The 23,892-nt window shown below is 43.8% G+C and overlaps 1 protein-coding gene across 4 annotated transcripts in view; it reads right to left on the reverse strand.

Annotated features, from left to right (window-relative positions):
* The window catches only part of SHROOM3 (shroom family member 3), a 350,654-nt gene that overhangs the window by 303,019 nt on the left and 23,743 nt on the right, over positions 1-23,892 (reverse strand). The gene's annotated exons all lie outside the window — the stretch shown is intronic.

Raw genomic sequence — 23,892 nt, forward strand, 5'->3', positions numbered from 1 at the left:
CTCTCTTTCCTTGTCCCTCTGCCTTTCAAATAAATAAATCTTTTTTTAAAATGTTAAGGAAAGGAAGAAAATGAGAAAGACGTGGTTGAGAGTTCATATGTGGGATGCACTGCCCAACAGCTTGTGAAAGACAATCAGTAGCCCCCTGGCTCCCCATCGTCAACTCACAGGGGTCGGCCTGGTCAGCTCTAGAAGGAGCAGACCAGGACTGACACAGTCGAAGTTTCCTTATTTAAATATTGAAGTGCTTTGTATGGCTCTGTCCCTACACTGAATATTTCTACTTAATAAAACACTCTACTTTCTTAAATTAGAAATAACTCAGAATCAGCCCTTAAGGCATTTGGATCTGGCCGAAGGGCCCATGAGAGTATTTTAGGCAAGACACTCTGGCAACAACAACAACAAAAAAACCTAAATGAAAGATCTCTGCGAGTGAGATCCCAGTAGAAAGAACAGGCCATCAAAGAAGGAGGTACCCTTCTCTGAAGGGAGGAGAGAACTTCAACTTTGACTATGACCTTGTCTAAATAAGATCGAACTCGGCGAACTCAAAAGGCTTCCATAGCCTTGACAACTCATGACAAGAGCCTAGGGAGATTACTGATGCCTTAAACAAGAGTGTCAAATTGTTAAGTCAACAACAGGAGTTACTGTGCACTTACTCCTCATGTAGGATCTGTGTCCTTAATGTGTTGTCCAATGTGAATTAATGCTATAACTAGTACTCAAACAGTATTTTACACTTTGTGTTCTATGTGGGTGCAAACTGTTGAAAACTTTACTTAATATATGCTAAATTGATCTTCTATATATAAAGATAATTGAAAATGAATCTTGATGTGAATGGAATGGGAGAGGGAGCAGGAGATAGGAGGGTTGCGGGTGGGAGAGAAGTTATGGGGGGGAAGCCATTGTAATCCATAAACTGTACTTTGGAAATTTATATTTACTAAATATAAATTTAGTAAATGGGCCATCTTCCAATGCTTTCCCTGGCACATTAGCAGGGAGCTGGATTAGAAGTAGAGGAACCGGGACTCGAACCGGCACTCATTTGGGATGCTAGCATTGCAGACAGCAGGTTAAGCTGTCCCATATAACTTTCTTAAAGTAATGAGTATTTTTACATGAGGGTACATAAACAAGTTCATGGAAAACAAAATTAAAAGCGTGAATTGGAGCAAGTTTTTGGCCTAATGGTTAAGATGTTGGTTAAGATATCTACATCCCATATCAGAATGCCTGGATTCAGCACCCAGCTCTGGCTCTTGACTCCAGTTTCCTGCTAAAGCAGACCCTGGAAGGCAGTGGTGATGGATCAAGCAGTTGAGTCCTTGCACCCTGAGAAACCTGGATTTTATTCCCACCTCCCAGTTTCAGCTCCAGCCAGTGCTAGCTGTTGCAGGGACTTAGGTTATAATCATCAGATGAGAAACCCCTTTCTTTTTATAAATCTTTTTTTTTATTTTTAAAGATTTTATTCTATTTACTTGAGAGACAGAGTTACAGATAGGAGAGGGAGAGACAGAAAGTGAGGTCTTCCGTTCCACTCCCCAAATGGCCACAACAGCTGCAGCTGAGCCAACCCGAAGCCAGAAGCCAGGAGCTTCCTCCAAGTTCTTCCATGTGAGTGCAGGGGCCCAAGCACTTGCGCCATCTTGTACTGCTCCCTCAGGCACATTAGCAGGGAGCTGGGTTGGAAGTGGAGCAGCCAGAACCTGAACCGGCGCCCATATGGGATGCCAGCACTGCAGGCTGGGGCTTTAACCTCCTGTGCCTCAGCACATCAAGAGGACGCCCCCGTCCTCTTTCTGCCTCTCAAATCAATCAATTAAAAGAATGAGCTTATTTTGGTGCAAAAAAAACTTGGGTGAAGCAAAAAAAATGTCATCATAAATATGGGATACATATTATGAAAAAACTACGAATACATTTCAAATTTTAAAAATTACATGTAGGGACCAGCACAGTGGTGCAGTGGGTTAATCCTCCACCTGTGGCACCAGCATCCCATATGGGCGCCAGTTCTAGTCCCAGCTGCTCCTCTCTGCTGCGGCCTAGGAAAGCAATGGAAGATGGTTCAAGTGCTTGGGCCCCTACACCTGTGTGGGAGACCTGGAGGAAGCTCCTAGCTCAAAGCTTTGGATCAGCTCAGATATGGCTGTTGTGGCCATTTGAGGAGTGAAGCAGTGGATGGAAGACCTTTCTTTCTGTCTCTCCTTCTCATTGTCTGTAACTCTACCTCTCAAATAAATAAGTAAAATCTTTTAAAAAAATTATATGTAATAGGGGCCAGCTCTCTGGTGCTGTGCTATAGTGGATAAAGCTGCCATCTGCAGTGTCAGCATCCCACATGGGCACCAGTCCAAGCCCTGGCTGCTCCACTTCCGATCCAGCTAATGCACCTGGGAAAGCAGTGGAAAATGTCTCAAGCCCTTGGGCCCTTGCACCCATGTGGGAGACCAGGAATAAGCTCCTGGCTCCTGGCTTCAGAATGGCCCCGCTCCAGCCATTGTGGCCATTTGGGGAGTTAATCAGTGGATGGAAGATTCTCTCTTTTTCTCTCTCTCTGTAATTCTGCCTTTCAAATAAATAAATAAATTTCTAAAAAAATTATATGTAATGAAATTTTGGCTTTAATTATAACAGTTATGGACTAATCTGGTAAGTTAAAAATGAACCCATGTTTATTGTAAAAATAATAGCTAAGGGATAGCTACCGAAAGCCCTATGAGGGAGTTACAAAAACTATGCAAAAATTCCTAATTAAGAGACAAGAAATTCAGTTTGTTGTTTTTTTGTTTGTTTGTTTTGTTTTGTTTTCTGACAGGCAGAGTGGATAGTGAGAGAGAGAGACAGAGAGAAAGGTCTTCCTTTTTGCCGTTGGTTCACCCTCCAGTGGCCTCCACAGCCGGCGAGCTACGGCTGGCACACTGCGTTGATCCAATGGCAGGAGCCAGGTGCTTCTCCTGGTCTCCCATGGGGTGCAGGGCCCAAGCACTTGGGCCATCCTCCACTGCACTCCCTGGCCACAGCAGAGAGCTGGCCTGGAAGAGGGGCAACCAGGACAGAATCCGGCGCCCCGACTGGGACTAGAACACGGTGTGCTGGCGCCACAAGGCGGAGGATTAGCCTAGTGAGCCACGGTGCTGGCTAGTTTGTTGTTTTCAAGAATGCTGCCGTGAATGTCTGTGTACAATACACCACTGTGTACGTGAATATTTCTACAAGTTCAAATTCTAGAAGTGGAATTGCTGGGTTAAAAAGAAAGTGAATTTGTATTCTAATGATGCTGCCAAAATATTCTGAAATTTATGTCAATATACATGTACACTAGCACTCTGTAGTAACATCCCCGAATGGGAGGATGTTTCCCTTCCCCCATTTTTGCCGAATCTTGGCCAATAGGATGGGTAGAAATTAACCTCAGCCGTTTTGATGACGGCCCATCACTGCCTAGAGTGGACAGCACACTTCCCCAGGGGGCTGTCTCTTGTCTTCAAAGCTGCTGACTGTAGACTGGCTCCCAACAGACTGTTCATCACCTTTCGAGCTCCCCTACATCAATCAAACATCGTCCGCTGCCTGCCTTTCCTTGTGCCCCACCTTAGAATGCTGCAGCCAGCCCACATCAAGCCTGAATCCTTCACTCTCATTTATAACACCAGATAACAGAAAGCTGTGCTTGCTCCTTGGAAGCCAACCTTATGACCAAGCCACTTCTCTGAGTGCCGATCCTACTTCCCCAACCCCATGCAGCCAAGCCTGCAGCATGCCTCAACGCCCAGCAGAATGATTCTGCTCATCTTATCCCTAAGGTTTGTTTTTTTTTTTTTTTTTTTTTTTTTTTTTTTTTTTTTTTGACAGAGTAGACAGTGAGAGAGAGAGAGACAGAGAGAAAGGTCTTCCTTTTGCCATTGGTTCACCCTCCAATGGCCGCCGCGGCTGGCGCTGGCCCGGAAGAGGGGCAACCGGGACAGAATCGGTGCCCTGACCGGGACTAGAACCCGGTGTGTCAGCGCCGCAAGGCGGAGGATTAGCCTAGTGAGCCACAGCGCCAGCCTATCCCTAAGGTTTTAAAAGCCCAGACTCTGGCTGGCGCCACAGCTCACTAGACTAATCCTCTGCCTGCGGAGCCAGCACACCAGGTTCTAGTCCTGGTTGGCGCCGGATTCTGTCCCGGTCGTTCCTCTTCCAGGCCAGCTCTCTGCTGTGGCCCGGGAGTGCAGTGGAGGATGGCCCAAGTGCTTGGGCCCTACACCCGCATGGGAGACCAGGAGGAAGCACCTGGCTCCTGGCTTCGGATCAGCGCGGTGCGCCGGCCGTAGCAGCCATTGGAGGGTGAACCAACGGCAAAGGAAGACCTTTCTCTCTGTCTCTCTCTCTCTCACTGTCCACTCTGCCTGTCAAAAAATAAAGAAAAAAAAAAAAAGCTCAAACTTGACAATTTCCCCCAAGTCTTACTATCTTTCCCCTTCCTCCTCACTCAGCTCTTTGAAGAACATCAATTTCAGTTCCAGAGACTTCACTCATGAGGTCCATCAGCCCCCAACTAGGCTTGGTAAAGTACATGGTGCCTCAGCCTTTGCTTGCTCCCAACTGGACTGAGGACCTAACTGTCCTGGGTATTAGTCCCTCCTACTACCATCTGCATTATCCTCTATAGTTTCATGGTCATTCTTCATCTGTAATCTCAAGTCAGACAGGCCTGGGTTTGAGTTACAGAGAAACCACAAACATCCCACGTGAACTCAGGCAGCCTACTTAGCTTCTCTAAGCCATGGTCTACCACCATTGAATTGGAGATGACATATTTGTCACTCTGGGCTCTGGAAGGGCCGAGATAATGGGAGGGTACTTCAAAAGTTCATGGAAGGGTCTGGCGTTATGACGTAGCTGGTAAAGCCACTGCCTGTGATGTCAGCATTCCATATGGGCGCCAGTTCCAGTCCCAGTCCCAGCTGCTCCACTTCTGATCCAGTTCCCTGTTAATGCGCCTGGGAAAAGCAGAGGAAGATGGCCCAAGTGTTTGGGTCCCTGCCACCCATGTGGGACACTTGGATGAAGCTCCTGGCTCCTGGCTTTGGCCTGGTCCAGTGCTGGCCATTGCAGCCATCTGGGGAGTGAAACAGCAGATGGAAGATCTCTCTCTCTCTCCCTGTCTCTAACTCAGAGTCTGAAAATGAACAAATCCTTTTAAGAAAAATCATGGGAAATTTTTAAGAAAAAATTTATATCCATGCACAGATTTTTCATAATATGCACATTCCAAAAAATTTTCCACCTGAATTAACTCATATTTTCAGTTCCATTTTTCCATGAAATTTTTTACATATCCCTGTATATATAAAAAAGCAAACAGCACAAAGGTTGGCACAAAGTACAAAAGCAGTGGCTATTAGTTTCCTCTTACTCCCTTGTCAGAGAAACAAAATACTACTTACAAGTTTCTCTTAAGATTATATTGCCACTGCATCTTTTTAAATGTTTATTTCTTTACTTTTTATTTGTTTGGAAGTCAGAGAGATGGAAAACAGAGAGACAAAGAGAGCTTCCTGCTACTGGTTCACTCCCCAAATTCCTGAAACAGCAGAGCCTGGGCCAGGGCAAAGCTGGGATCCAGGAACTCAATCCGGGTCTCCCACATGGGTGGCAGGCACCCAGCTACTTGAGCCGTCATCTGCTGCCTCCAAGAGAGTGCATCTGTGGAAAGCTGGAACTGGGAGTGGAGCCAGAACTCAGCCTCAGGCACTCTGATGTGGGGCGTCCCGCCTGTCACTGCCTCCTCTGTCCTGAACCAGGGCCTCGCCCTCCTTTGTCTCTTATTATTGATAACATATGAAAATAAACAAGCAAAAGACATTCACTTTCTGATCTTAAGGTTTGGGTTTTGTCACTGTCGATGTTAGTTTTGCTTGCTTTGAGTATTTTTGCAAGATTCCCGCTGACAGACTTACCGCTACCATTTCAAGGGGAATGTTTTGGATCTTAACATGACTACAGGCAGAACTGCTATTGAATGAAAGGCTAACGCACCCAGAAAACAGCAGGGTCCCTCCTTCCACATCAGGCAGAAAAGTATTAAGAGCTGGCAGTGACCCGAGAATCCAAGACTTACAGATATTGTGCTTGGTTCCTGTTACGTGAAACTTATACAATAGTTTCTGTAACCCACATCTCTATCTCACTAATAAAAATAAATTCCACCCTGTCTTGAAAATCCACAGGGCAAGTTAGAAGAGAACATAAAAAGAAAAAGAAAATGAAAGAGCCAATGCTATGGGAGAAGAGAAAAAACGATTTTGCTTTCAGCTTATGTGATTAGGCTGTGATAATGCCCTCTACACCAGTGTCCATCACTGCCTCCCTTAGGTCAGACAAGCATCTGACCCTAACGCCTGGGTAACAAAGGGCAAACAATGCCAAATTCAGTTTTAGCTGACCCTTGAAAGGAGGGAAAAAAGAATTTTTCAAGACACATATTGAGAGTACCCACAAGTGACACATTTTTCATTTTTGACACTTTATGATATAAAGTCAAAACCAGAGAGAGTAAGATAAAGAAAGCAGAGGCCAACAAATGCAAATGCTGTCCAAGTTCTTAGTTTCTGCTCCCATTCCCAGGAATGCAACCTCTCCCCTGGGTCCTCTTTAAGATTTTCTATTCAAAAAACCGATGCATTCCCACGTGGGGCACAGAGGTTTTTCTTTAGGGGAAAACTCCAACTTCATTCAAGTCTTTTAGGCCTAGTATATTTAACTAGTTTTCCACAAAATATTTCTAGTTCCTAGGAAAAAAAAAATCAAAGTAGCTCCCCTAAACCCAGAACTCATCCTTCTCAACAATCCAATGTTCAAGGGGCTTTGGGCTTTTTTACACGATAGTTGATTTCTGTATCAGTCCAGGTCCCCTGAGAGCTAAATGCCACCACGGTAGAAGGAGATGTGCAAGGGACATATTAAGGGAGACCCCTGTACAGGATAACACGGCAGGACCAGGGGAGTCTTCTGGTCACAATGCAGATCCGACACTGGCAAGAGGAGAGGGAGGAGGCAAGACCGCGGAGGAGCTTCCACCAGCAGCATGATTCTGAGAGGGTTCCCACCAGGCTCATGGGGAACCCACAGTGCAGACTCCCTGTTGTAGCATGCATCAGGCAGCACAGCCTAGTTTTCATACCTAGCCGTGCTTAGCCACTGACGGTGCTAGGGAGCCTGGTCTTGGTGTGCACACTGCAGCAGATGCAAAAGTACACCCCTGGAGGCAGCCTGATGATACTCTTCCTTACAGCCATTTCTCTTGAAGAAAGATCCTAGCAGTGGGCCCCTTGGCTTCTGTGACTTCTTAGACAAGTTGGCTGTTTTAAGTTATTTTTGGATAAGTGGGAATACAGACATACATAGTTACAAACACTCATATACTAACTCTTTGGATAAACAAGTGACATGGATCCGCTTTGCTAATAAGATTCGGGTGAAGTCTTGACCTGTTTACTAGGGGAATAGTAAAGATTCTACAGATCTTTGAGGAATTTTAGGAACTGGTCCTGAATGGATGCTAATTCCTGGATCACTGGAGACCAGCAGTCTCAGGAAAGACTCACGGTGCTCAGGTGATAAATGAAAATTGGGCTCAAATCTACCTTACTGGGTCCACTCTGTGGTTATTTTTCTAGTTCATCAATGAATCACTGACATAGATGTGCTTGGAAACTGGTCTCATTTCCACACTGGGATGTAGAGAAAGATCTAATGTTATAGGAAGGCCAGCGGGAGCCCTTGCAATTCCCCTCACCCTACCCCTAACAGGAGAACTGCCAAGAGTGAGGCCACTGCTAAAGCCTTGAGAGATGCACGTGGACCGATTTTTTTTAAATCGGAAATTTCGTGCATTCTTTTTAGATATGCCAATGTTTCAAATTGTGATGTATTATAAAGAGAACATATTCTTATTGAACCCATGTGAAAAATCACATTGCAATGAAAAACAAAAGTTCTCTAAAGTTTTTGACAGAGGAATTAAGCAGGAAAGATAAATCCTTGTATGTTTGCTTGCAAATACATAGTTTATCAAAATGCTGAAAACTCTAGAAATTTCAGGAAATCTTTAAACCTAGGAAACAAAATGCTGAAGAATAGAACCAACAATGTTTTAAGTAAAAGACACAGAATCCCATAAATCTCACCAGCTCATTGGATCTCCTATAATTATTCTCTTGTTTGACCTTCATTAAAAGTTTCACAAACCTGTCATTTTTTTTTTCAGCGTTCTGGAAATTTTTGGTTACTCCATTGATCTTTCGTGAGAAACCTATATTTATAAATATTTATTAGAGTCTTACGATTATAAATCCTTCAAGAGAAGAAGCTGAACTGTGGATGACAAAAAGGCTTAAAATCATCTAAATCGAAATTTGGAAAGCAGTTTAGCAATGGACAAGGAAACACACAGAGGATTTTAAAAAGTGCAGCCAAGTTTTACACACTAATCGATCATTTCAGGCAATGATGGCGTAGAAGCAATTTCAAAGATCTTCTTAAGGCCCCATCTGGTTCACTTCCCACAGTAGTCGGGGTTGGGACAGGCTAAAACCAGGAGCCAGGAACTCCACTGGGTTCTCCCACATGTGCGCAGGCACCCCAGCACCTGAGCCACCTTCTGCTGCCCCAGGCACATTAGCAGGGAGCTGGATCAGAAGTGGAGCAGCACTCCCATGGGATGCAGGCATGACAGAGTGCCATGTCACCCATGATGACAGACCCACTTTCAGGATTTTTCATTTCAGGCTGGGTATTGTGGTGTAGCAGGTAAGGCCACGACCTGCGATGCTGTCATTATAGATGGGCACTGGCTTGAGTCCTGCCTGCTGGTGCGCTGATTCTTAACACTCCTACTTGCCTGCTTGGTTCGTGTGGAAGATAGATTCATCTTGGATAATGATTATGGATTATTATTAGTGTAACCAGGCAAAGCAAATTGCAACTCCTGTTCTAGATGGGGTAACCTGAGCAAATCCACACAAGCATCTGGCACATGGCTCACAGCTACTGATCTCACAGGGTTTTGTTTTGTTTTATTTTGTTTTTTTTTTTCCTGCAAACAATTCTAAGATCACCACAGCCTTTCATTACACTAAGTACATCTTCCGTCTCTTACCAGGGGACTATGTCAGCCATCTTGCTCCTGTCAGTATTCGTTAGACTTTTCTTTACTGCTAAGAAATTCTTGACACAGACTACTTACAAAGGAGAGAGGTTTCTTTTTGCTCACGGTTTTGAAGGTTTATATTCCAAGACTGAGCCAGTCCCACTGATCCCGCCTCTGGTGACTGCTTTTGCACTGGCAGAGTCTGCAGGTGGCTCAGAGCATCACATGGCAAGAGGGAGCCCCCACGACTGTCTATGTCTGGTGTTCACTTACAAAGTCACAAGAGCTGCTCCACCCAGCAATCCAACCCAAACACCTCCAGAAGAGCCCACCTCTAAATGCCTTTTTTTTGGATTAAATTCCCACCATCCTAGTACTATTAACATAAGACTTTGGGGATCAAATTCTTACTACATGGGGCCTTTATGGGACATTCAACATCCACACTAGTAGCCACAGCACTGCGTATTCTAGTACCCAGAGACCGTGGTCACCCTGACATCTCATAGGATGTTCCCATCTTATTTATGATAACAGGCTAAGGTGCACCTGATGTGCAGGGATGCTAAATATCTTTTTTTTTTTCCAAAGGCAGAGTTATACAGTGAGAGAGAGAGAGAGAGACAGAGAGAAAGGTCATTTTCCATTGGTTCACCCCCCAAATGGCCATTACCGCCGACGCACTGCGCCGATCCGAAGCCAGAAGCCAGGTGCCTCCTCCTGGTCTCCCATGCAGGTGCAGGGCCCAAGCACTTGGGCCATCCTCCACTGCACTCCCGGGCCACAGCAGAGAGCTGGACTGGAAGAGGAGAAACCGGGACAGAATCCAGAGCCCTGACCACGACTAGAACCTGCGGTGCTGGCGCTATAGGTGGAGGATTATCCAAGTGAGCTGCAGCACCGGCCGATGCTGAATATCTTGATGCATAATCCTTGTATTAAATGCCCTCTGCTGAAGTAACTGGTGTGAATTCTGTTTTCCAAATGATACAACCACAAATTGTACTTTCTGAGATCTTTTGTGGACTAAACCAGAAATTATTACCAAATGTATATGATTTTTTTTCCAGGAGAGATTGCATTTCTCCATAAAAGTCAGATGTCTTTCATGTGACTCACGTGAGTTAGCCCAAGAGAGACTCAAGCGAACTGTACTGCCTCCCCCACAATTGCCTTTGACTCCTTTGTATGACACCAGAGTCAGTTCCAGTCCTTCTGCTGACTTCATGTCGTCTGTGAAGCAGAATGCACTATGACAGCCCGCTGTCGGTTGTGGAACCCTAATCCCCAGGACCTCAGAACGTGGCTCTATTTGGAAATCGGGCCTTTAAAGAGGTGTGGAAGCTAAGTGAAGTCACTGGGGTAGACCCTAATTCAGTGTGATGGGTGTGCTGATGAGAAGAGGAAATCTGGACATGGGGAGATACCAGGAATGTGCGCTCACGGGAGAAAGACCGCGTGAGGACACAGCAAGGCGGTGTTCACCTGTAAGGCAAGGAGAGAGGACTCAGGAGGAAGCACATCTGTGTACACCTTGACCTTGGACTTTAGTCCCAGGAATTGGGAGAACAAGCTCTGTTGTCTAAGCCACGCCGTCTGTGATCTTGTTATGCCAGCCCGAGAACACCACCATATAGCCTCCGGTGGGAAAATGTGACATATCTATAAAAACCTTCAGTGGGAAGAGGCACAAGGTCACCAGAAAGGGTGGCAGTGTCCTTGCCACGTGTCTGTGGAGGCGCACCTGTGCGTTTGTGCTTAGATACCCATTTTCCCTCTTCTCTTTCTACTCTTGAGGACTCTTCCCGGTTTTTTGCTTTGCTTTTTGACTCTTGTTCTCCTCCCTTCCCCCAAACCCTCCTTCCATTAACTGTATGATCCCAGGAATACCTACGACGTATTACCAAAGGCTCACAGGGATCTTGTGGATTACGTTGATCCCAGTTTTACACATGGGGAAATAGGATAGACAGCGAGGTCAGAGAACTCGTCCTGCACACTTTGTTAGTGAGCAGCACTGCTCAGGTTCGAGGCTAAAAACTCTGGCTCCTCCCTACCCCCCCCCCCCCCGCCTCTCCTCTCTCTGTGTAACTCTTTCAAATAAATAAATAAATCTTTAAAAAACAAAAAGAAAGAAAAAGGGGCCGGGGCTGTGGCACAGCAGGTTAACGCCCTGGCCTGAGGCGCTGGCATCCCATATGGGCACCAGTTCAAGTCCTGGCTGCTCTACTTCCCATCCAGCTCTCTGCTATGGCCTGGGAAAGCAGTAGAAGACAGCCCAAGTCCTTGAGCCCCTGCACCCATGTGGGAGACTGGGAAGAGGGTCCTGGCTCCTGGCTTTGGATCGGCACAGCTCTGGCCGTTGCAGCCAATTGGGGAGTGAACCATCAGATGGAAGACCTCTCTCTGCCTCTTCTCTCTCTGTGTAACTCTTTCAAATAAATAAATAAATCTTTAAAAAGAAAATGTCTGTCTCTGGAACAAGTGCTGTTTGGCACTCTGTCACACTGGACTTTACGGAAAAGCGAAGGATGTCTGTGGACATACCTGGCCTCACTCAGTCCATTTGCATTGCTAGAACAAAATACCTGAAACCAGGTCTTTTATAAGGAACTGAAATTTGCTGCTCACAGCTCACACGCTGGGAAATCCAAGATCAAGGGGTGGGAGGTTCAGTGTCCGTGAGGACTCTTCCTCATGGCTGGCGCCTTCTGAACATCCTCACCTTTAGGAAGGGCCAAAGGTCATGGCTGCTTCCCCTGAATCCTCCTATTAGGGTGCTAACCCCACGGAGGAGGGTGGTGACCTCATAGCTCAATCACCTACTTAGGGCCCCACCAGTTTCAGGTCCAACATCAGAATTTTTGGAATAGCAATATTCATTCGTAAATATTCTGTTTTTACCGAACAGAAGGAAAAGAGAGAGAGCATTTTATATTTTATACCTAGGTTAAAGTCACTTTTAAAATGACATAGCCCTTCACATTTTTCCTTGGGAAAGTAGTAGTTAAAAAATCATCTCTTTTGGTTAACAGCTGAACTCCATGCACACACAATCCAAAAGCAATCAACACACACACAATTTCTAAATTCAAATAAAAAATTCTAATGTAAACAAGAACTACGCCTTGATCATGTAACAAACATTTTCAGTTTCTGATCCTCACGAAAGAAGGAGCGATCTTCAAAAGCTTCGTGGAAAATGAATATTGTGAAAAAATGATGCAAGGATTATGTTTTGCAGCAGAACAACATATTTTAATTCCACGTTTTCATGAACGTTTGAAGCACTTGTGTACCTCATCGACTCTTCCACACTCTACACACACATAGGCGACTGGGTCGAGGAGAGCCTGATGGCCAGGCCACAAGGTGGCCTTCAGCAGTAGGGCAGGGCTCCCAGCCCTTGCTGCCCCTCAGAGAGGTCAAGTCAGCTGCAACAGGAATGCCAGCATTTGTGCACCTTTGAACAAAAACGTTTAGACCTCAACCATCATGGAAAGCTTTGTGGTGGAAGCGCCCAGCATAACAAGGGGTGCAACACCATCAGAACCAGGATTCTAGTTTGTGGTACCTTCGCCCGCATGCCTGTGACTCAGCATTCACGAAAGGACAAAGTGGGTTCCTGGCACCGGCTCTGGCTGTGTGGGATTTTCCTCCATTGATTTTTTTTTTTTTCTCCGTAGACTGCTTCAACTGGATCCTGTTTAGTGAATGAGGCTGATGGCAAATCGAAGACTGAACAAAAAGCTCCCCACCGAAGGGCTGTCACAGCCTTTCATCCCAGGCTCCCTGGAACTTGGGCAAGCGGAAGAATCCTTTGTCTTCGGAGGATGACAAGAGGGGGAAAAAATCCCAACTATTCGGCTGTGTAGCATCACTCAAGCATGCCTTAATGGGAAAGGTCTAATGAGGAATGTGGGCTTTGAAAGAGCCCAGAGCTAAAAGCCCCCAAAGCGTCTCACTGTACAATTCTACACAGTTATAATTAATGGGATTCCAGCAAGAAATCAGACATTAGGTTCCTATTTTACCCAGTTTGGAGACCACAGATGCTTCTTTGCTTTACTCGCCGTGTTCAAAGAGATCTTGGCTGCTATTACAATCAAATGTGTCGGAGAAAACATTCCTATTCTTTGTGGCGTCCAGGGAGGTAGCAGGAACACAGAATAAAAGGAAAGCCAATTTCAAACTACCAAATGAACTACAGCTGCTCCCAGCCCTCTCCAAGCCACCTCCCCCTCCTGCTGTTGACCTATTAATGGATTCCTGCTCTGGAGCTTAACTCAGCTTTCACAGGGAGCCCAACTGAAAATCAGCCTTGAACAATCTGGGAAGGTAGGCAAAGCTCGTTCCAGACGTGGGGAGCTGGCAGGTAAAATTCACAATGATTCCTCTGTGGTTTCTCCCAGGACACTGCGAGTATCCACCTCCAACGCTGCACTTCATGCCTAGGAAAAGGGCTGCCAGTTAAACAAAAAGTGGGGCCACAATACTTGGAAACTGTAGGTGTGATGGGGGAACTATAAGGCATAGGAATTATAGATCAATAAGACTGCTATTACTTTATTTAGCTACATGTGTATTTGGGAAGAAGGAACAATGGATGAAGGCAATTGAATGAAAAGTTATCCTGATTTTATTTTTTATTTTAAAGGTTTATTTATTTATTCGAAAGGCAGAGTGACAGAGAAAGAAAGAGATCTTCCATCCACAGATTCACTACCCAGCTGCCTACAATAACTGGGGCTGAGTCTGGTTGAAATGAGGAGCCAGTATCTCCATCCAGGTCTCCCACATGGGTGGCAGGGACCCAAGTACTTGGGCCGGCCTCTGCTGCTTTCCCAGGCACATCAGTAGGGAGCTGGATCAGAGAGAGAGCAACTAGGACTTGCAATGATGCTCATATGGGCTACTGGTATCAGAGGCAGTAGCTTAACCTGCTGTACCACAATGCCAGCACCAATTTTCCTGGTTTTTAAAAAGAGGGGTAATGAGACATCATTGCTTCATGGGGACAGAGCTGCAGTTTGGGAAGATGAAAAACTTCTGGAGATGTACTTGACATTGCTGAACTGTACACTTCAGATGGTTAAAATGGTAAATATTATGTGGTATAAGTGTTACCACAATAAAAGTCATCAGTATTTTTAATAACAAAGCTATTACTCCAAGATTACATGTTTATTATAGAAATTTGAGAAAGATATGAAAGAGAAAAATATAAATCATTTAAAATCCCACCATTCAAAAACACTTTTAAGATTTTTGTATATACATACCCTGCCAAATTCTGCCAAAAATATACATTTAAATATATAAGGAAATAAAACTGGAATTGTACTAAGTATATTATTTAGCAACCTGCTTCTCATACAAAGAATATATGAATATTTGGGGTAGTCATTTGGTCTAGTAATTAAGACTCCATTTAGGATCCCTACATCCCACATAAGAAAACTTGGGTTGCTGTTCTGGCTCCAGTTCTCAGTCCAGTTTCCTGCAAATGCACACTTGAGAGGCAGCAGGTAATGGCTCAGGTACATGGGTCCCTGCAACCCACATGGCAGATCTGGATTGAATTCCTGGCTCCTGGCTGTAACCTGGCCTAGCTCCTGCTTCTGTGGTTCTCTGGGGAGTGAACCAGTAGAAAGGAGATCTACTCCTCTTTCTCTCTGCTTCATTGCCTTGTAAAAAATAAATAAGTAAGCAAAATAAAATTTTAAAACATTTTTATATAAATATTTCTGTGTGCATATGTGTACCAACCATCAGCATCATTTCTAGTGGCCCCAGAAGTGATGGACAAAGGTGATGACAGATTTTTCCAACTATTTGCTCTTTTAGATACACCAGTGAACATCCTTGTATACACATTTTGCATGATTATTTCTTTATGCTAAGTCCTAAGTATGCTAAGTGCTTAAAAAGTTTGTGAAGAAATAGAAATAGAATTAAAAGATAGGTCTATTCTGGTACAAGAATATTTAAGGGGCCAGCACCGCGGCTCACTAGGCTAATCCTCCGCCTAGCGGCGCTGGCACACCGGGTTCTAGTCCCGGTCGGGGTGCTGGATTCTGTCCCGGTTGCCCCTCTTCCAGGCCAGCTCTCTGCTGTGGCCAGGGAGTGCAGTGGAGGATGGCCTAGGTCCTTGGGCCCTGCACCCCATGGGAGACCAGGAGAAGTACCTGGCTCCTGCCTTCGGATCAGCGCGGTGCGCCGGCCGCGGCGGCCATTGGAGGGTGAACCAACGGCAAAAGGAAGACCTTTCTCTCTGTCTCTCTCTCTCTCTCTCTCTCACTGTCCACTCTGCCTGTCAAAAAAAAAAAAAGAATATTTAAGGGACCAGTATCATGGTACAACAGGTTAAGCCACCTCCTGTGACACCAGCATCCTTTAAGTCCTAGTGGCTTCACTCCCAGATCCCTGATAATATGCCTTGGAAAGAAGCAGAAGATGGCCAGAGTCCAGGGGCCCTAACACTCACGTGGGAGACCTGGATAAAGTTCTAAGCTCCTGGCTTCAGCCTGGCCTTGCCTCAACCATTGTGGCCATTTGGAGAGTGAACCAGCAGATGGAAAATCCCTTTTTTTTCTTTCTGCCTCTTTCTCTGTAACTCTGCTTTCAAATAAATGCATGAACCTTTAACAACAACAACAAAGACATTTGCTCCCTTGCAAAGAAAGTTTGAGATCCATGCACAGTTTTTTCATAATATACATTGCCCATGAACTTTTTCTTTTTTTTTTTTTTTTGACAGGCAGAGTGGACAGTGAGAGAGTGAGAGAGAGAGAGAGAGAGAGAAAGGTCTTCCTTTTGCTGTTGGTTCACCCTCCAATGGCCGCTACGGCCGGCGCACCGCGCTGATCCAATGGCAGGAGCCAGGTGCTTCTCCTGGTCTCCCATGGGGTGCAGGGCCCAAGCACTTGGGCCATCCTCTACTGCACTCCCTGGCCACAGCAGAGAGCTGGCCTGGAAGAGGGGCAACCGGGACAGAATCCAGCGCCCCGACCGGGATTAGAACCAGGTGTGCCGGCAACGCATGCGGAGGATTAGCCCATTGAGCCGCGGCACCGGCCACCCATGAACTTTTAAAAGACTCCCTCATATAGTTCCTAGGTATAATCATTTTTAAAAATCAATAATTGCTGCCCTCTAGAAAAGACTAAACCAGTTTGTTTTCCTGCTGAAAATGTATGAACTTTCTCCCATCAAGTAGATGCTATCATTCTTCCTCATCTTTTTCAGCTTTTTCTAAAGATTTCTTTTTTGAAAGAGCAACAAAAAAAAAAAAAAAAGAAAGAAAGAAAGAAAAGAAAAAAGAAAGAGCAACAGAGAAAGAGAGAAAGAGAAAAAGATCTTCCATCCACTGGTTCACTTCACAAATGGCCATGAGAGCCAGAACTGGGCCAGACCAAAGCTAGGAGCTGGGAACTCCATCTGGGTCTCCCATGTGGATTGCAGGGGCCCAGGCACTTGGACCATCTTCTGCTGCTTTCTCAGGTGCATAAGCAGGGAGCTGGGTTGAAAGAGGAGCAGCCAGGACTCGAATCGGTACTCAGATGCTGGTACCACACAAGACAGATTAATCCACTGCATCATACATAATGCTGGACCCTTCTTTGACAGTTTATAGGTTCACCATTCTAATGTCAAAGTTTATTTCTTTAATTTATAGGGAGCATAAACCCTTTTCCTAGATCTTTCTTGATCCCTTGTGATTCCATTTTATGAACTGTATATGCCTGTCCCTCACCAATTTAGTTTTGTACATGGGTTTTTCTTTATTTACATGTTGGAGTATGTATTAATGATCTTATTCCTATTTATCATATAACCGTACTTTTAGGAACTTTTGCTATGTAGATTTTTTTTACTTTTTACATGGTCAAATCCATCACTTTTTCTCTCCCTTATAATGTTTGGCTCTAATTATCATGCTTTCTTTTCTTCAAATGATATATTTATCTTTTTAATACTTTTTCCTAGATTTTTTAAAGTGTGAAATAATGTCATATATGAAAAAAATCCATAAGTGATATTAAACTCAAAGGCTAAAGACTGTGGTTGAAGATCATGAATAAAACAAGGATGCCTGCTTTTACCATTTCTATTCAACATAGAATTGGAAATTCTAATCAGAGCAATTGGCAAGAAAAAGAAACAAAGGGCATACAAACTAGAAAGGAAAAGTAAAATTATCTCTGCAGATGATGTGATCCAGTGCACACACACACACACACACACCCATGGTTAGAACTAATATATTTGGGGCTGGCGCTGTGGCTTAGTGGGTAAAGCCTCCACCTGCAGTGCTGGTATCACATATGGGCATAGGTTCGAGTCCCAGCTATATCACTTCTTATTCAGCTCTCTGCTTTGGCCTGGGAAAACAGTGGAAGATGGCCCAAGTGCTTGGGCCTCTGCACCCGCATGGGAGACCCAGAAGAAGCTCCTGGCTCCTGGCTTTAGATCGGCCCAACTCCAGCTGTTGCAGCCATTTAAGGGGAGAACCAGATCTCTCTCTCTGCCTCTGCCTTTCTGTAACTCTGCCTTTCAAATAAATAAATAAATCTTTAAAAAAAAAAACCAGAACTAATATTTAACAAAGTTTCAGTATACAAAAACTAGTTGAGTTTCATTTTTTTTAAAAAGAGTTATTTATTTATTCAAAAGTCAGAGTTACAGAGAGAGAGGGAGAGACAAGGAAAGCGATCTTCAATCTGCTGGGTTCACTTCCCAGATGGCTGCAACTGCCAGGGCTGGGCCAGGCTAAAGCCAGGAGCCAGGAGCCAGGAACTTCTGGGTCTCCCATGTGGGTACAGGGACACAAGCACTTGGGCCATCTTCTGCTGCTTTTCCAGGCACATTAGCAGGGAGCTGGATGGGAAATGGAGCAGCTGGGATTCCAACTGGTTCCCATATGGGATGCCAGCATTGCAGGCAGCAGCTTAACCCATTAAGCCACAATGCCAGACCCTGTTCATTGTTAATGTATAGAAAGCAACCACAGAACTGTGGCATAGCAGGCAAAGCCGCCTTCACCTGCCTCCTGCAACAACGGCATCCACATGGGCGCTGGTTTGAGTCTGGGCTGCTCTACTTCCAATCCATCTCCTGGCTAATGCACCTGAGAAAGCAGTGGAGGATGGGAGTGTTTGTGCCTCTGCACCCATATGGGAGACATGGAACAAGTTCTTTGCTCCTGGCTTTGGTCTGGCCCAGCCCCAGCTGATGTGACCATTTAGGGAGTGAACCAGCAGATGGGAAGATTTCTCTGTCTCTCCCTCTCTCTCTGTAACTCTGCCTTTCAAATATAAAAGCAAATCTTCTTCTAAAAATGAGCAATCCAAAAAGGAATTCAGAAAACAATTCCTTTTATAACCACATCAAAAAGCGACTTCAGAATAAACTTAACCAAGGAGGCAAAAGACTAACACACTGAAAATTTAAAAATGCCATTCAAAGAAAATAAAAAAGACACAATAAATAGACATTTCCTGTTCACAGATTGGGAGACTTAATATTGTTAAGTCAATACTACCCAATACATATTCAATACAAACTCTATCAAAATACCAATATTGGCCGGCGCCGTGGCTCAATAGGCTAATCCTCCACCTAGCGGCGCCGGCACACCGGGTTCTAGTCCCGGTCGGGGTGCCGGATTCTGTCCCGGTTGCCCCTCTTCTAGGCCAGCTCTCTGCTGTGGCCAGGGAGTGCAGTGGAGGATGGCCCAAGTGCTTGGGCCCTGCACCCCATGGGAGACCAGGATAAGTACCTGGCTCCTGTCATCGGATCAGCACGGTTCGCCGGCCACAGGGCGCCAGCCGCGGCGGCCATTGGAGGGTGAACCAACGGCAAAGGAAGACCTTTCTCTCTGTCTCTCTCTCTCTCTCACTGTCCACTCTGCCTGTCAAAAAAATAAATTAATTAATTAATTTAAAAAAAACCAATATTATTTATTGCAGAAATAGCAGAAATTCACCCTAAAATTCATCCCAAATAACAAACAAACAAAAAAAACTCTAAAAAGAAAAAGCTATAGGTGTCACACTTCCTGATTTCAAGACTTACTACAAAGCCACAGTAATCAAAACAGCATGCAGGCCCAGAGAGACGGCATATGGACCAGCGAAACAGAACAGAGAGCTGAAAAACCAGTCATTGCATAGACGATCAACCTGACTTTTACCAGGGTGCCAAGACCTTTCAATAGAGAACACATAGTCTTTTTGACATAAGGTGCTGTGAAAATTGGATATTCACATGCGAAGTAATGAAGTTGGACTCTTACATGATACAAAAATTAAGTCAAAATAGATAAAAGGCCTAAATGTAGGAGCTAATCTATAAAACTCTCAGGAACACACAGGGACATTCATAACACTGGATTTGGCAATACAAAAGCACAGGCAGCAAAAGAAAAAATGGAATCCTACATCAAAATCAAAAACTTTTGTATATCAAAAAGCATTTTCAACAGGGTAAAAGAGCAATATACAGAGTGAAAGAAAATATTTGTAAATCACTTATCTGATAAGGAATCAATATCCAGAATATATAAAGTACTACAACTCAATCACAAAGACAAACACTGCAATTAAAAAATGGGCAAAGGTGGACGCAACTAGAAACCATTACATTTAGTGAAATAAGCCAGTCCCAAAAAGATAGATATCATGTTTTCCCTGATCCGACATAACTACTAGTAATGTATGTACGTAATGTATTGGAGTGAAATAAACATTTTGAGATTCCCTGATTGTTTACAGCCCTTGTCTCTTCTGATGAGGAAGAATTTTTTGTTTCTCTTCATACTATTTGTTGAATTATTTTACTTAGTTTAGGGTTAACTATATGATCATTAAGTAAACTGAAAATAGATAAAATTAAGTGTGGGAACGTGAGAGGGAAGAGGAGGAAGGGTTGGAGCGTGAGCAGGAGGGAGGGTGAGGAGGGAGTATCACTATGTTCCTAAATCTGTTTTTATGATATATATGAAACTTGTATAGCTTAAACAAAAATTTCAAAAAAAAAAGTAATAAAGCATGGGCAAAAAAGGGGTGGAGGGGGCAAAGTGGAGGAGGGGGCAAAGGGCTGAAGCAGACATTTCTCCAAAGAATATATAAATGGCCAATAAGCATATGAAAAGATACTTAACACCACTAATCATCAGGGAAATGCAAATCACAGTGAGATACTGCAGGACATCCATTAAGAATGCTATTAAAGAAAAAATAAGGACAATAACACGTCTTGGCAAGGGTGTGGAGAAATTGGAACACTCGTGCCTTACTGGTGGGAATGTAAAATGGTGCAGCCACTGTAGAAAACAGTATGGCAGTTCCTCAAAAACTAAACTACAATTTGTATATGATTTAGTGACTCTACTTCTGGGTGCGCACACAAAACGGTTGAAAGCAGGGACTCAGACAGTTATTTGTATGCCCATTTTCATAGCAGCATTATTCACAATAGCAAAAAGGTAGAAACAACCGAAATATCTATCACTGCGGAAAGTGATAACAAAAGGTGATAAGCAAATGGGACACAGATCTACAATGGCGTATTATAGTCTTGAAAAGGAATGAAATTCTGGCACATGCTACAGCATGGACAAACCTTGACAACACTGCACTAAGTGTCACAAAACAACAAAGACAGTACACTGGTATTTATTTGAGGACTCTAATTCATAAAGACAGCGCAGTGTGGTTGCCAGGGACTGGGGGATGGGGACTAGGAGGAAAGGGGAGTTGGTGCTCAAAGGGTACAGAGTTTGTCTGCGGAGATGTAAACATTCTAGGGACAGATGGTGGTGATCAGTGCACAACAACGCGAATGGAATTAATGCCTCTAAACTGAGCACTTTAAAATGATCAAAATGATAAAGTTCATGTTAGGTATTTTAACCACAAAAAATTGCTTTTAAGTGTGCTTGCTATAAAAGAATTCAAACAGTACAGAAACACAGGAAGTAAACTTACTCCACTTTTTTTTAAGGATTCAGTGTTGTTTTTTTTTTTTTTTCACTTGCTTATTTCTTATTTATTTGAAAGGCAGAGGGACAGATCTCAGAGACAGAAAAAGACAGAGAAAAATCTTCTACCCACTTCACTTCCCAAATGTCCACAATAGTCAGGGTTGGGCTAAGCTGACACCAGGAGGCAGGGACTCAATCTGGGTTTTCTATGAGGGTGGCAGGGACCGAAGTACTTGCGCCATCAGCTGCTGCTTCCGAGGATGCACATTAGCAGGAAGCTGGAATTGGAAGCAGAGCCAGGACTCAAACCCAGGCACACTGATATGAGATTCAGATGTTCCAAGTGGCCTCTTAACCACTGCCCCAAATGCCTACCCCTTATTTCACTTTTATGTCTAAATCTTCTGTTCATCTGGTTTTATTCTGGTGTTAGAAATGAAATGGATCCAGCTTTGTGTTTCCTGGTCCCAGTATTATTTTTAAAAACCCCTTTTTGGCCGGCGCCGTAATACAAAAGGGCTAATTCCATCTGTACTGTCGTGCCTACTTTCTTTCATTCAGCATGTTTCATTTACAGTCATGTTTTGAAGGGTATAAACCACACATTGATGATTTTATGATTCTTAGAATAATTAGGACTCTGCAATGTTTAGAGCTTCATTCTGGTCATCTTCCCCTTTGGTGTTAAATTTCTGTTAATTAAATCAACACCAAACGCTTAGCATGGTGGGTACTTTGTGAGTCTTATTTATTGTCTACTCTTCTCTCCTTTTGTTTCTTCTGATTTTTACTGCCAGAATAAAAGTGGCTCTTTGAGATTCATTGATTTTTAACATATTTACAAGATTGTACAGCCACCACTACAATCTACTTTCAGAACATCTTCATCACCTCCAAATAAAACCTTAACACCATTTAGAGTCATTCTCCATTCCTATCCCCGTCCTTAGGCAACCATCAATCCACTTTCTGACGCTTTAGATTCGCCTTTTCTGGATATCTCATGTAAACAATTAGATAATATGTGTTCTCCTGTGTCTGGTTTCTTTCACTGAACAGGTGTCTGAGGTCTATCCACGTTGCAGCATATATATCAGCACTCAGTTCCCTTTTTATTGCCAAATAATACTCCATCATATAGTATTCACATTTTGTTTCATGGACATTTGAGTGTTTTTCTACTCTGCAGCCAATGTAAATAATGAGCCCATGAAGATGTGAATGTAAGTCTCTGGATAGACATGTGTCTTTATTTTTCCTGGGCATATACTTGGGAGTAGAATGGCTGGGTGATAACAGCAACTCCATATTCAACATTTTTAATGTTGAATGTTTAAGAAGCCACCTTCTATTTTTCCAAGGTGGCTATGCCGCGTCACATACCTGCAATGCACGGGAAGGTGCATTTTTAATATCCATGTAATAGCAACATAAATGGGATAAACCAAGGACTTTAACTAAGAATGCATCTTCTCCCCGGCTTGAGAGATGGGAGGATAGGAGATGGTTTTCTTCTTCTTTACTACTTTCTGAATCTCTAAATTCCTCCTCCACAGCTCCCTGGAGTTAGAGTAGGATGACGCGTTCAGTAACCCACACTGAGACCTCTCTTGTTATGGTGAAATACCCCTCCCTGTGCTCAAACATGCTCACAAAGCTGAGTTTTAAACACAGTTGTTGTTTTCCATTAGTACAAAGAATCGAGCACTCTTCTTTCTACTTTTACAGGGTGCATATATGCTTACTGTTTTATTGCTCTGACTTCAGACTGCTACAGGCATGCTGTAACCGAAGGAAGCAAGGATGCCTTTTGCATTCTTCTGTTCAAATCATGCATTTAGAAAATAGAGAACAGGAAGCATGTTTTTATGAACTGCCAATTTCACATAACTGACAACATGAATTATGAGACACAAACTCTATTCATTTTTCTGCCCATTCAAGATCAAGTTGAGGTTTAATGCAGACCATGAAGCTACTGTTTGTCAGTCTTCAGTGAATTCAAGCAACAAGCAAGGAAATTGGGAATGGACATCATAGTGAGTCAAAGAATGTTCAGATTGTGGGGAAATAACTCCAGAAGAAAAGAAGCTTCTTGTATTGAACTTGGCAGTGGTACAAGTTATACAAGGAAAATGCATTTTAGTGGTAAAAATTATTCTGTTCCTTCAAGGTTGGGATGGGTTGGAAGTTATGTTCCATTCATTTCCTGCTTAGGTAGAACATCACACCACTGCTGCATTCTACCATCAGACATTCTGGACTGGAAACAGCACGCTGTCCACTTTTCTTCTTGTACTGTGTTTGTAGTATGAATTAAAGCGAGAAGCAACATAAATAAATAAGATTCTAGAAACTATCCTCAGAGAGCACCACCACCCCTCCTCTGCCCTGCAATGCATAATTTTCTCACTCCGTTCTGCTCAGAGATACACATTTTCCTTAGCCTTTAGCCTCTAGAACAAAAGAAAGACTGGATCCTGCTTTCAAAGGGGCCACAGAAAAATCTCCTGGTGCTTGAAATGAAGCAATGGTAAAAGCAGAATGGGGCTTATGAGCCAATCCAGAAGATGAAAAAGTAAACAAGCTCATCTTGTAAAAGGGTAGAAGATAAAAGAGAATTGTAAAATCCCATATCTGGGGACAGAGTTGTACTTTTCTTAGCACCAAAGAAAATATCAGAACTAGGATCTGATGAGGTTCCTTCTGCTTGGGTTCCACGGCACAGGGCGAAGGCCTGACACTTTGGAAACAG

Source organism: Oryctolagus cuniculus, chromosome 8 (assembly GCF_964237555.1).
Source record: "Oryctolagus cuniculus chromosome 8, mOryCun1.1, whole genome shotgun sequence".
Classification (NCBI taxonomy): Eukaryota; Metazoa; Chordata; class Mammalia; order Lagomorpha; family Leporidae; genus Oryctolagus; species Oryctolagus cuniculus.